Below are 14,249 nucleotides of genomic sequence, written 5' to 3'. Positions count from 1 at the left end.
CTACAAATAACTGTCACCTACTACAAAATTATACGCAGACGTCCCAACAGTTGTTTTGTAATTTCTGCAGATCAGTAGGCCATGATGAATGCACCTGTAGAAGTTATGAACTGACGATGGATTGGACCCCTACCTATAGGGTGCAAACCAAAACGTGATCCCTCGATCAAAATGCAGGCATGGCGTACTGGATTTCAGGGGCGCGGATGAGGTCCAGGTGGAATGGGACCAGGAAGGGGTCGCGAACAACTGATTTGTTACAATTGTGGAGGGACAGGGCATTATGCCTGTGATTGTACAAATCCGACGAGAGCATCATGTGTATATTGTACCCAGTTTGATCATGAGATGGAGGACTGCCCTACACTGATAGCGAGGTTGCGTGATAAAGTAATACTCCAGCCTCCTCCGACTCAGAACCTACAAATGATGAGATCTGAGCCGCGCGAAGAGGACCCGAACGTAAACATAGTGCTCTGAAGCGGTATCACAATAGGAGATGACAAGGGAAAGCAGCCTGAAGAAAGTGCATGGGTTCGCAAGGCTCCCACAAAGGAACCTGAGTTTGATTTGGAGCATGTGAAGGAGACATTCATGGAAGCTAAGAAGAGCTTCATAGAGGCCTTCACTTTAGGTAGTAAGGATCAACTAGAACCGGAGATGGATCCTTCAATGCTCACTACCTTTTTGGAGACATGCACGAAGTTGTTGCATGATAGCAAGGTTGTGAAGGGACTGCAAGAACTCATCACTAGGTGCGTTGGGTCAGGAGAACCGCACGTAGTCCGGAAGCTCAGGAAGCATACAATGCGAATAGGAAGGGAGATGAGATTGATTGCACAAATCGGGGAATGTGAAATGGATCAAGTGATTTTGGATCTAGATCGGACGTGAACATACTGCCAAAGCAGAAATGGGAGTGCATGGGTAGGCCCGCATTGCAATGGTCCCCTATTCAATTGCAAAAGGCGAACCAGCAAAAGGTCCTACAGATGGGAAGGTTGCAGGGAATAATGGTAGACATCGAAGGTGCAAGCGCGCTTGCAGATTTCGAAGTGATAGAGATTGTTGATGACAGCAATCCCTATCCCGCGCTACTAGGAATAGATTGGGCCACTGATATGAATGGAGTGATAAATATAAAGAAGCGCAAAATGGTTTTTGAGAAAAAGTCACTACACATAGTAGTACCTTTAGACCATGCGGAAGGATTGCGCCACATAGAGCCAATGCGCGACGATAAGAGCGATGACGATCTAGACTGTATCTACAAGATAACCACCTAGGAACAAGATTGGGTGAATCCAACTGTGGATGGAAGGATTTCATGGGAGCGTGAAAGCTCCTGCACATCGGATTAGGATGAGGAAATAGAATGATGGTAGAACCAGCTACACGAGGTAACCACACTCAATTGCAACATGATGGTAAGATCATTGCACTGTGTGACAACAAAGCTAAGGGATCTGCCTATGTATGATGGGTTGATAGCGGTGGATGAATTCCTGAACAAATTTGAAAGAGAAGTGCCAGAACAATATCTTTTTGATGCTCTCAAAGGGGCACTGCGAGCTACGCCCGCAAAATGGTGGGGTGTGCATCAAAGCAGTTTTGAGAATTGGTGCAAATAGAGAATGGTGATGCTTATATGGTTTGGAAAGCCTCAGCTGTGGATGGAAGCCGAGTATGATGGATGAAACAACCTGCACGCCCACCTCTCCAGATGGGTATAGGCATATAGTACGTAGACTGCATGAACACACACCATCCTCACAATAGGAAATAGGAACAACAAGTAGGAGTGGGCACGACGAGGGCGTGAACGATAAAGTATGATACGACCAAGTGTGCCAAAGATTATACGTGGGGAAGCCTTTGACAAAGTGTGCGAAGTGTCGAACATGGTCCACCATGTGAGACGCACTAACTGGGACCTGCACATACCAGTAGTTCTATGGGTTTATAGTACCATGTGCAAAACCCTACCTGCGAAAGCACTTCTGAGGTTGAAGTATGAAGCAGGGGTCGTAATCCCTATGGAGCATGTGAAGCCTAGTCCGTGCATAGCAGCACCCATAGATACGATATTCCGCAAAGCCCAGAACAAAGGAATCACACAACCACGAGAAATAGAACACATAAGACTTGAGGAAGAAATATGACAGGGCAACATTAGACTTCACGGACTTGAAAAAGACTGAGTACAGCTAACGGAGAAAAGCGCTTTGATGGACGCAGAGGTCAAGAAGCTAGAAGATGAAATAAAGGTAGCATTTCTCGTCGAAAAACCGAGGATGGTAAGGCAAGGTGCATACAATCATATTGACAAGTTGGAGAACTATCACTAGGAACTAGTTAGCCTACTGCCTTGGCTTGGACCACATATCGCCAAATGTAGTGACTAGGGTAGTGTGTTGCAAGTAGTAAGGTGCGCAAGGCCGACCATTACTATGGAAGGTGGGGATTCTCCGTGAACCATGGTGGAGGACAAGATGGAGCACCACATGGGTGGTGTGACTACCTGACTAACCACAAGAAGGACAGTCTTAGCACTCCAGGCAGTTGAAAGGAAGCACGGGACTATAAACTATTCTGCCCAGAAGTTGTGCGATATTGGGGATGCGCCAGAAGCAGAGCGTCACAAGTCTACGACCACACATAGAGGGCTGTGCTACCACTTAAATTGGCCGAAAAATGATCATTGAAGTCATTATTCATGATGGGATGCTCGATTTGAGGCCAAATGGAGTGGGCAGCTAGAATTTAAGACGCAATTTATGGGCAATATTTGGGAAAATCTGCCACCAAGAAAGAATTAATGGCCTGAAATTGGGGGGAACAGTCGAATTCAAATTCAAAAGGTGTTATAAAACATAAAGGGCTAGCCAGCGAACAACACTTGGTCATTTGAGAATTGAGCATTTGAGCAAAGCACTAAGCATTGAGAGCTGAGTGATAATTGAGCCCCTAAGTTCGTGAGCGACAAAATACAGCCTAGATATGATGACAACAACTAAGGATGGTTTGGGAATCGAAGAGGTAACCACCGGCGAGGCCGCGCAGACCCCAATGGTGGAGGATGTTCCAGAAGGCATCGGGGTTGTGGTAGAAATCCCCAAATCACTACGAATGCCGAGGCCCAAGAAAGATAAACAAGCAATGGCCCCTGTACGTGTGTCCCCAAGGAACCCACTACGCAACAAGCTATCAATGGTAGAAAAAGGGAAAGTTGTCACAATCGACACAGATGAGGAAGAAGAAGATCTGCAGGCCCTGACCATCACAACAGAAGATGACGAAGATATGGAGGAGGACATTCAACCTATACGCTCTACAACAAAATTGCCTACATATGTCCCCCCACGGAAAGGGAAGACCAAAGTGCCGAAGGACCTGGACGAAACCAAGAGTTCACTCTAGACTCCGCTCCTCCCAGACGACATAGTGTTTGAAGGCATGCACTTAGGTCGCGTGCCAACCATGATGTTTGAAGATTGGGACCTCACTGACTGCGAGAAGTTCTCTCACCTAGATACCGAGAACCTCATGAAGAGAACACTGAGGGCATGGTGACAAATTTAGAGCCACAAAAATGGTTGTGAATTGTGGAAAAGGCCGGGTTGTTGCACTTACTATGGATACCGCATTTCCACTGCGCGCCCATCACCATTTTTGTCATCAAGCAGCTGCTCTGCCTAGTGTATGATGGGTATCTATGGCTCGAGGAGCCTATCCCCATCACGGTAGACCTCATTCACAATATTTCTTGGCTCCCCTACAAAGGAAAGGACCCCGTAACCATCGTCGAAGGAAAGGGAAGTGATTTGGCCCTTGTAGAAGCCATGAAGGCAAAGTACAAGCTGGAGAAGAAGAAGAGGGGCTACGCCATCTCCAGCATCAATGACAAATGGGTACGTGTAGCAACCCAACACCAGGTCGATAAATTTATGAGGAAGTGTTGCGCTGATGAGGTACCGGCGCTAGTGGTCACACTGGCCAAGCAGTGCGCGGAGGGGGTCTAGTTCAACTGGTCTGAATTCCTCTACGAGGAATTTTTGCAGAACTATATCGAAGCCCAAGAGAAGGGTAAAACCTTCCACTACTTGTGGTTGTTGTTATCCATAATTCCCCAGCATTGACAGATACTTACCAGAGGCCGCGAAGTATGCTTCGCTCTGGGCCACAAAGGACGCAAAGCGGATTCGCAACACCAAAATTTTCTAGGTGCTCATGGAGAAGAGCATCCAGATGTGGATCAATCAGAGGCTGCGCCTGTCACCTACGGTGTACAACATTCTGCAAAGTTTTATAGAGTTCAAAGCCGACATGCATAATGTATACATTAGGGTGCACAAGGATACAATGAAGTAATGGATGAAGCTCCCATTTATGGCCGCTGACGATGCCATCTTCAATGTCTTGGAGACATGGCCTCCGAAATGGCGCACCCCAGACCTGGCAGAACTTGAGAAGGCAGTAATGCAAAAGAAGAAGGACGATGCCAAGCTACGCGTCACACAATTGGCTGAAAAATGGCAGCAATAAACAACAGTAGCTAAGGAAAAGGTAGCGCGCGAAGCAACACAAAAATCCGTAGAGCAGAAAAAGGTTGCAGAAGAAATAGTAGCAACACAGGTGGCAGAGGAAGCAACAACGAAGGCAGATGAGGACCAATCAACGTCCTCACAAGGGCAGGAAGCAGAGGAAGCAAAAACAATAGAAGGAAGTGCGGACCCAGGGGCTGTGTCCACATAGTTAAAGCACCCACGCATCGCAGAGAGAGCGGGACCAAGGAAGAAGGTCAAGGCCTCGAAGTTGGCCATTGACCCGATCACCTTAACCAAAGGTGATCTCCATGACATCGGTGAGATGGTCCGTGATGTCACCAATGAAGCACTTCAGGATTTTATGTAGGAGAACCAAACTATGTTGGGGGCCCTCAGGGCGCAGTTGTAGGAGTTACAGGTGCGTCCCCCTCAGGTGGGTACCCTTTCTACCCACCTCGTGGCAGGATCCTCAGTGGCAGAGTAGATGTTACACGCACAGATGGAAACACGGTAGTGTTGCCGGAAGGGGCCCTAGTCGCAGCGAATGTGACCAATAGATTTTCGGTTAACATGTTGAAAGGCCTTGGCCTTAATTTGGCTACCCTTCCATGAGAGACATTGTATTTGCTACAAGATGGGATAATGGCAGAGCTGTGGGCCAGAGAGAGCCGCATGATCCAAGTTCTTAACGAACAGAAGATAAACATGGAATAACTCACCTTGCAGCACGATGAATTGGTGTCGCAAAATCAACACTTGGAGCAGATGGTAGATGATGCTTGTTGACGCGTCCCGGAGCTGGCCATCCCAGTAGATCTACCGATAGAAGTGCGGATCCACAGATTGGAAACGAGTCCACGAGGCCAAGGAAGAAACGACAAAGGTTCAACTAGAGCTAAATCTTTAGATAGTTGAGCTGCGGTTGAAGGTGTAGCCTTCCACTCCCCTAGAAGTCAAAGAACAGCACGCTAGCGCTATCGTAGTAGGGTTGAAGAAATTAGGGGTGCAGTGCAAGACTATACTGGCATGTTGGAACAAGCACTTGAGGTCCTCACAACTTTGTAGGAGGACCCCAACATCTAGCGCCTGGAGACAGAGGCACGAGAACTCCAACAGAAATACGACAATATCTGAGGAACTCCGCAGACAGTCATCCTCACTCAGCAGCTTGTGAGGATGTAGCAAGCTAAGGCACTAAAGGAACAGGTGGACGTTGTGCGACGCAAGGAGGTAGTTCTCAAAGTGCGCGTTTAGCCATGGATTAACAAGGCCTTCACGATCACGGTGAATATCGAAGGAAATCTCATGCACATACAGGGGATGCACGTGTAGATGCAGGAAAGCAAGCTAGACACAGAGGCCTCAGAAGAACGGATGCAACAGGTTTAGCAAGTAATAGCTCAGTGCAATGTGTACATTAGTACTGTTCACGAACAGTTGGAGGGACTCTGTGCTAAGATCGCCACGCCGATAGAGTGACTCTGGGGTGAGTCACAATGTTTGTGTTGGGGGCCTGTTGGGAATGGAATCCCCCCACGGCATGTTTTGGGGATCAAAGCCCAAGTTTTGAGTTTATATTGTTGTAAAGCTCCGCGAATTGCCGGGTGTGAAATGTATGTTAGAGTCATAGGGTTTTCCGCCCTAGTTTTGAATGTAAGGTCAGCGTACCCATGGTCTGTGGACCATGGGATTTTATAAATAGAGTGAGGCTCTAAGTTTTAAAAAGGGAGACCCAATCTAATAGAAAATAAGAATGAAAGGTCTTAGAGATTAAGTCGAAGTGCGAAGTGTGTCTTGGGTCATAGAGTAGGAAAAGGCTCTGTAGTTGAGTGCGTAGAGGCCTAGTAGATTCCGCAGTTGAGTGTGCGGACCCCTGCAGCTGAGTGCGCAGGGTGGAGTCGAGTCTGTAATCGGAGAAGAGATTAATAAAGAAAGGTTTTATTACCAATTCTTTGTATCTATTTTGAGTTATTACATGTTTGATATCATTTGAAAATATATTGTTTCTTTACTGCGCACACTTGTATGAATTGTGAATATTGTTAAGTATAACTGAAAGCATACAAATAAGCCAACTTAATCAACTAATATCGGATTACTAGTAAGGACTTGGGTAATAACAACATTCGGCCCCTGAGTAGGGTTGCATGTAAGCAGCACCTCAGGCTACAAGGAACAATAAGTGTGCATAGCGACATGCACGCAAGGTAGAACCGCAAACCACTTGAAACCATTAGACATCTCCAGGGTGCGAAAACCTAGTTTTATAACCCTCCCATACTACTTTGGGTGAGACCTCAATCTGCACTCCATGGACTATTGCCGAAAGGGCCAGTAGTATCGAGATTTGTTTGGCTAAATCACCTCTGAACCTAGGTCATGCCCCAACAAGCCAACAACTAGTGCAGAAGGCACAACGGGCACCAGTGAAGAGGCACCGAAGGAAAAGAAGATGGTGACCATTGACCTAGAGAAAAATATTGTGCAGGAACCAGAGGGCAAGCACGATGAAGAGAAGCATACAAAAGAACTGGATCAGGGTACTGAAGACCCCTTTGTAGACCCAGAGAACGTTTATTATACCTTTATTCTTAAATGACAACAAAAGTCAAGTGCAGAAGGAGAATGAAAGAAGCTCAAGTCTAATAAGTCCAACGGTGTAGAGGCCATGGTCCTCACTAAGGGGGACCTTGATGAAATTGGAGATATTTTTAGGCCTGCGACAGAAGAAATTTGGGGCCATATTGAAGAACAATATCAATCAATTTTGATGAAGGTCTAGGCGGGCCTCACAGAGTTGCAGATTCAAGTGAGCCAGGTTCAAGAAATCATGGTTCAAGTGAGCTGGTCTCAAGTGAGTGGGAAAAAAAGGACATCGGGTAGTGTGCATTCGTTATTCACTTCAAAGCTTCGCGTTGTACCCCTACCTAATGGATCTTTATATTTGAATGATGCTAGCGAATGGGAGAGTGCCCAACTACCTAAAGACATAAGTATTAACCTCACGACGCTTCCCATATCCACATTGCATGAGCTACATCAGGGTGTAGTAGATAAGCTTCAGGTGCGAGAGAAACGGGCTCTCATGGTGATCAAGGATGTGCAGATCACTAGTCAATAGATGTATGATGAAAAGAAAAAATCTCTCTAGGATCGTGATGAGGCAGTTTCGAGAAGGGCGCAGCTAGAGGAGGCCATCTCCATAGTATGTTGTGAGCTCCTTGAGCTCTAGATTCAGTCAAAGGCCACTTATAAATAAAAAGTGTAACAGCTGGCAGATGCATTTAGAGAATCAAAGGCGTAGGTGGATAAAGTGTTCTTCGATATGCAGCTACAAATTACTTAGCTTCAATCGAAGCTACATCCCATCACACCACCAGAGATCTGAGAGAAGTGTGAGGCTTCCATTAGAACAGATAGGGAAAATCTCGATGCTACAGTCAAGGAGTGTAGCCATTTGTTTGAAGAGACTCTAGAATTGTGGGCCTTGCTGCAAGAGGACCCATAGGTGAAAAATATCGAAGTCACCATTCGAGATAAGTAGTTGCAGTATAACGAGATAAAGGAAATGACATGCACCTTAGCCCCTGTGCAATGGTTTGACCAGTTTAAAGAGGGGACATCCCTGCAAGGAGAGATCGAGACGTTGTGGAAGAAGATGCATATCATCACTGCAAGAATGTATCCATGGGAAGAAGAAGCAGGGAAACTTTCACAAATTGTGGAAGGCACAATCAAGAGTATGCAGTGGACACAACGAACCATCGACTTAGCAGAAGATATGCCAACTATGGAAAAGTTGGTCCAAGAATTTCGACAGGAATCCATTCAATGCACAGAGGCACTTCACCCATTTAATTCTTCATTCACCATCCTAAAATAAAATATCCAAAGCGTACCAGCAGAGTGACTTGAGGACGAGTCACATCACTGTGTTAGGGGCCTGTTAGGACATGGTCCCCTAGGTCAATTTTGTTAAAATATTGTAAGTCTACACATCTTGAGGAGCATAGCATGACTAGCATAGGTCAAATAGGAGTCAAGGGGTTTTAAGAAGGTCGAAACCCCTTATATTTTGGTGTTGTTTTGAGATCCACCCATGGTTTGCGGACCATGGTGTTGTAACAGAAAAGAGTATAAAAAGGTGTCTTAGCAGGTCTGAGGATAATTACTTGATGGATGAACTAATTTTGAGTCTGTAATTATAGATATTTATGTGTTTGGGCGAAGGGGAAGACTCCTACAGCTAAGTGTGCGGTGACCATGGTAAGTCCGCAGCTAAGTGCATGGGCCCCTGCAGTTGTGTGCGCAGGGTATGGAAAGTTGTATAAAAAATATATGAAGTAATAAAAGATATTTGAATCAATTATGTGTCTATTTTTATGCAATATGTAAAATAAGAAGGCACATAAATCAAAATTTATGGAGCCATCAAAACTTCCCACATTCTCCCAAGTCATGTCTTGGATCAACTAGTAAATAGGGAGATAACTTAACCACCATTATGCATGGTTTCAATTCCTTTCTAGCAGCTTAGTGCTAATGGAGAAAATCCTCCTATGGATAGGTGAGCCCTCCCTTGAGTTTTCCCACAATTTGAGGTAGAGAGAAGTTCATACAACAATATGAATTCCCACTAGATTAGGAAAATAGACAATTTCTAAGCTACAAAAGAAGGTTAAGATTATGGTGTGCACATTTTCTAAGTGTTTTTCCTCATGTGGCCTCAATAAGTGCATTTCATGAGATTGCAACTTTGGCTCTTGCAACTTATTATCTACTCTAAAAGCAACAAAAAAACCTTTTCCAAATCCTTCTAATATAGTGGATTATTAGTTAAAACCAAGTATAAACTATTAATTTCCAATTAGATCAATAACCATATAAAATATTCATGCATAATCAACAATAATTGTTGAAGGGAAAACCATATAGGTCCTTTACATTAAGCAAAATAAAAAAATTACAATGTATGAATCAAGTTACGTTGAATCAGTCACCATTCTCTTTTGTTCCTTTTCCTCTTCATTCCTTGGGCCTCAAAACAACATAACCAACAATAGAAATATCAATAACATAAGTTTAATTCAAATTTATCTCCATTTTTCCCTTGGTATTATCTTCACTATATATTTGGGGTATAGGATATAATGGGATGAGATGATGAGCTTGAAATATTGGGTGAATTAGGTGAAGCTTGAGCCTGAAGGCTAGGTCATGGTGATACATACAAGGTATAAATCATGTCCCAAGCATATTCTCCTCAAGATTATCAAATTTGATGATTAGGATGGTGCTCATAGTATGAAAATAAGGAAACAATAAATGTTGCGTGTTGTAGGTAATGAAAATAACAATCAATCACACTCTACTTAGAATGTGGGGTAAGACAATGTTAAAAAATTATTTGTCATTGAAGTGTCTCAATATATGATATTAAGAAATCCTCAAAGGTTCATGAGAGTGATTTTTAAGGCCATAGCAGATGCCCTATAATGTGTGAATCCATAATATAATATGATGGGAAAAATACATTATGAATTAAGTAATAAGACGAAACACAAGGACAAGTATGAGGAGTTCATATCCATAGAAACCTACTATTAGTCATCCCTGAGGGAGGCATAACCATACTCAAGGGAGTAATATAGCATGGTTTCTAACAATATACCATGGATCTAGGTTATGAAATGAAAAATCATGGCCAAAAAGGAATACATGGTAGGTCCATGTGAAATTTTATATCCATCAATAGATACAATATAGATCCATGGCACAACATATATCATGAATAAAACTGGGATGTATGAGAATTCACCTGTAGTCTTCATAATACAAATCCATCATAGCTTAGGATAGTATAATGAAAAAGTGATGTTCCCTTGTGATGCCCCAAGGACTACATCTCAACCCCAATAGTATGATGCCAACCCACATGACTAGATGTGCTAAAATAAAACATGGGAGCATCTATCTAATTAGTGGTCAATGATATAAACTGTTAAAAGACATAATGGAATCCACTTATGAGGAAGATGGGCCCCAAGATACCGAGTACAACCTAGAAAGTGTGAATGGATGAATTATCATTGAAAATTATAAAATTGATAAAATAGGAGCCACTGATGGAATCCCACTATCATGCAAGGAAACCTTACACTAAGGTATACAACTCCTAAAGTATTGTCTAGTTTCTAGACACTCTTCCTATATAAAGAGTTAGTGTTGATAGGAAGAGATATGTCAAAGGAAGGCATCGGTTAACCCCCATAGATCAACATGAAACATATACTCAAAGAGTATGTGAAGTAGTAGGGTTGTAGCAATGAAATGATACAAGGATGGATGAATCAACAGGTAAAGAGAGAAGCAGATGGTAAACTAAGGTTTAACTTCCCTTGAACATATAACATGACATATGATTGACTTGGTAGCAATACTTAAAAGAATGAATGACAAAGTGAAACAATGAAGAAAGAAGAGAAGCACTCTCCATAGTGATCAATAGAAGGAAGACCAACATGGAGGAGTAAAAAACTCATGATATTGCATGTAGAAAAACTATAACTCAACTATGATACTAACATGGGAAGGTGCTATGTTCAAGGGAAACATGAATGCTATCATGAAGTATAAATATACATGCATGATTTCATCCAATTCTTTGTTTTTTTTATAGAAGTCTCCTTTATGGTTTTACAAGCTTGAACAAGATTTGTAAAGTAAGCTTAGTATTGTATTTTTATTCAATTTTTATGATCTCAAAAAAGAGCTAAACATATACTTTACAATGTATTTTTCATAATTTTTTAACAAGTGTGAAAAAGAGATAAAATAAGGCTCACTGGAGAGAAAGAGTGGCATCATGCAATACTTCTATGTCCCTAGATGATGCGACCAACCTATGTAGGATAAAGTGCAATATGATACTGGAAAGGAAAGGCTACTCATAACAACAATTATCTCTCAAGTGTATGATGGAAGCGAGCAAAGAAAATATGAATACAAAGGTGCTAAGTGGGATTAAAGCAAATAATAGTTGATCAATAAGTGATAAAGCATGAAAAATAGTATGTATGTATATTTTGAAGTATAAGGCATGGGGAAAAACCCTTAAGGATATGGCTAGAATTAAAGACAAGATACAAAAATGAGGTTTGATTTTGAGTCGTGGAAGATTTATAGGGGTTCCCAATCCTATGGAAATAATTCATCATGGACACCAATGGATAAAGGGGGTGCTAATATAGGGTGCTCATGGGGCAAGGTACTACCATTTATTTACTGTCTACAAGTAGGAGTGGGTAATGTCACAAATCAACGGATTTGAAATCAAGGCATACATTGAGCAAGCGATAGTTAATAATGTAGATGATAGGGAAAAACCTATCAATGTATGCTTTGGGAAAGAAATATGCCTCAAATTTCAGTATAAAGTTTCCATAAAGATTCTACCCTGTCTTGTAAATACCATCCAAAAAGACTAGACGCATTGTTAGATCACATAATGAAATCAATAAAGCATGTATCATGTAAAACAAGACCATGTTTTTGATGTTTTGAATTTGATAAATTCCTTTTGGATTTTTTGATTTGATATACTATATACATATATATATAAATTAGGACATAGTTAAATAGGTTATGCCATGTAGTGCATAGTTCCAAGTATAGGCCAAGGATTCCTATCGACATATCTGAAATCATGAGCAATTTTCGAAAACATATGATGCACCATGCTAGGGCCAAGCCACATAGAATCATATTGCTACATTCCTAAAGGTTGATGAATCTAGTGAAAGCCTAGAATCATATCATGATTAGGAACTATCCAAGGACATAAAGAATGAGTGATCTCATGATCCAATGAAACTCATTGAGGGTGACCATTAAGACATAATTGAGGTACAAGGCACTCAGTATGGAAGGAAAAATCCAATGGTAAGTTTGGTACTAGAAATTTCATACTTGACTCAGTCCAAGGGTGTCACTTCACTAGATGACTCAGGAAATGCACCTAGAAACAATTCAATATTTTTTTTGGCTCAGCTACACTATTTCAAAATCCAGGAGATTGAGAGTCTCCCTTGACTTATCATTTGAATCCTAGACTTCAAGATAGACTCATATTAATTGAATTGAATATCAAGAGGCCATGGTTGATGAAATGGCATCTTTGCACAAAAATGAGGCTTGGGATCTAGTGGAGTTGCCGGTTGGAAGGAAACCCATTGGCAGCAAATGGGTGTTCAAGAAGAAGACAAATGAAGAAGGAAATGTGGAGAAATACAAATCTCAGTTGGTAGCAAAAGGTTATTCCTAGGTGTCAGGAATTGATTGTGGTGATATTTTTTCTCCTGTTGCCAAGGTAACTTCTATTAGATTACTTTTATCTGTTACTGTTTCTTTTGATTTTGAGGTAGAACAGATCAATGTGAAGGCAACATTTCTTCATGGGGATTTAGAAGAAGACATCTATATGAAACAACTTGAAGGCTTTGCAGTGAAGGGTAAGAAAGAACTGGTAGGCATGTTAAAAAAGTCTTTGTATGGGTTAAAACAGTCACCAAGGATGTGGTATCAGAAATTTGATACACGGGGACTTGGCTTCACCAGAAGAAAAGAAGATCACAGTGTGTATTTTAAATTAATTGGTGACCGTATTATTTATTTGGTCTTGTATGTGGATGATATGTTGCTAATTGGAAATAACAAAGAAATTATCTAGGATTTGAAGACCCAATTGTCTTTTGAATTCAACATGAAATATCTTTGTGCTGCAAACTATATTTTAGGCATGGAAATTAAACTAGATCAGGCAAAGAGGAAGCTCTAATTAAACCAGAGGAAGTATTTCAAGACAATACTGCAAAGGTTTAATATGCAGGATAGTAAACCAGTGAAGGTTCATATCCTTATAGGTGTAAATTTATCTGTTGAGTAGTGTCCGAAGACACAAGAAGAGGAAGAGGACATGCCATGTGCTCCATACGCAAGTGAAGTCGATAGCCTGATGTATGCAATGGTATGTACTAGACCATACATTGCATATGTAGTGGGAGTATTGAGAAGGTTTATGTCAAAACCAGGGAAGGAGCAATGGACAACAATGAAGTAGGTGTTGAGGTATTTGCGTGGCACTAGTGATTATGGTCTATGCTACCAAGGAAGACCAGGATTAGACAAATTTTTGGACATCTATGGATTTTTTGATGTAGACAGGGCTGGAGATTTGGATCAGAGAAGATCTACAAGTGGGTATGTGTTTAACCTATTTGGAAGTGCAGTTATTTGGATGAGTAAGGGACAGTTTGTAGTGGAAATTTCAACTACAAAGGAAGAATACATGGCAACCACTCATGCAAGCAAGGAAGCAATTTGGTTGCAGAGTTTGTGTTCAAGTATGGGGTTAGTATAGCGAGCTATAAGGATAGAATGTGATAGCCAAAGTGCAATTTTCTTGGAAAAGAACCCTACTTATCATTCAAATAAAAAGCACATTGATGTCCAGTATCACATTGTGAGGGATATGGTTGAGGAAAAAAGGTGTTGCAGTAAAGGTGGACACTTTGAAGAATACTATAGATGCATTGATGAAGACTATCAACACTAAGAAGTTTTCTTGGTATAGAGAAAAAATGGGCATTGTAGGGCTGGACCAATGACTAAGCTCTCTTGTGGCCCCCTGTACAAAGAAAACAA

The sequence above is a fragment of the Pinus tabuliformis genome, chromosome 7 (genome assembly GCF_031772625.1).
Source record: "Pinus tabuliformis cultivar Carrire ecotype Pingquan chromosome 7, CPIR1, whole genome shotgun sequence".
In the NCBI taxonomy this organism is placed as follows: domain Eukaryota; kingdom Viridiplantae; phylum Streptophyta; class Pinopsida; order Pinales; family Pinaceae; genus Pinus; species Pinus tabuliformis.
Note: the sequence above shows the minus strand (reverse complement) of the source record.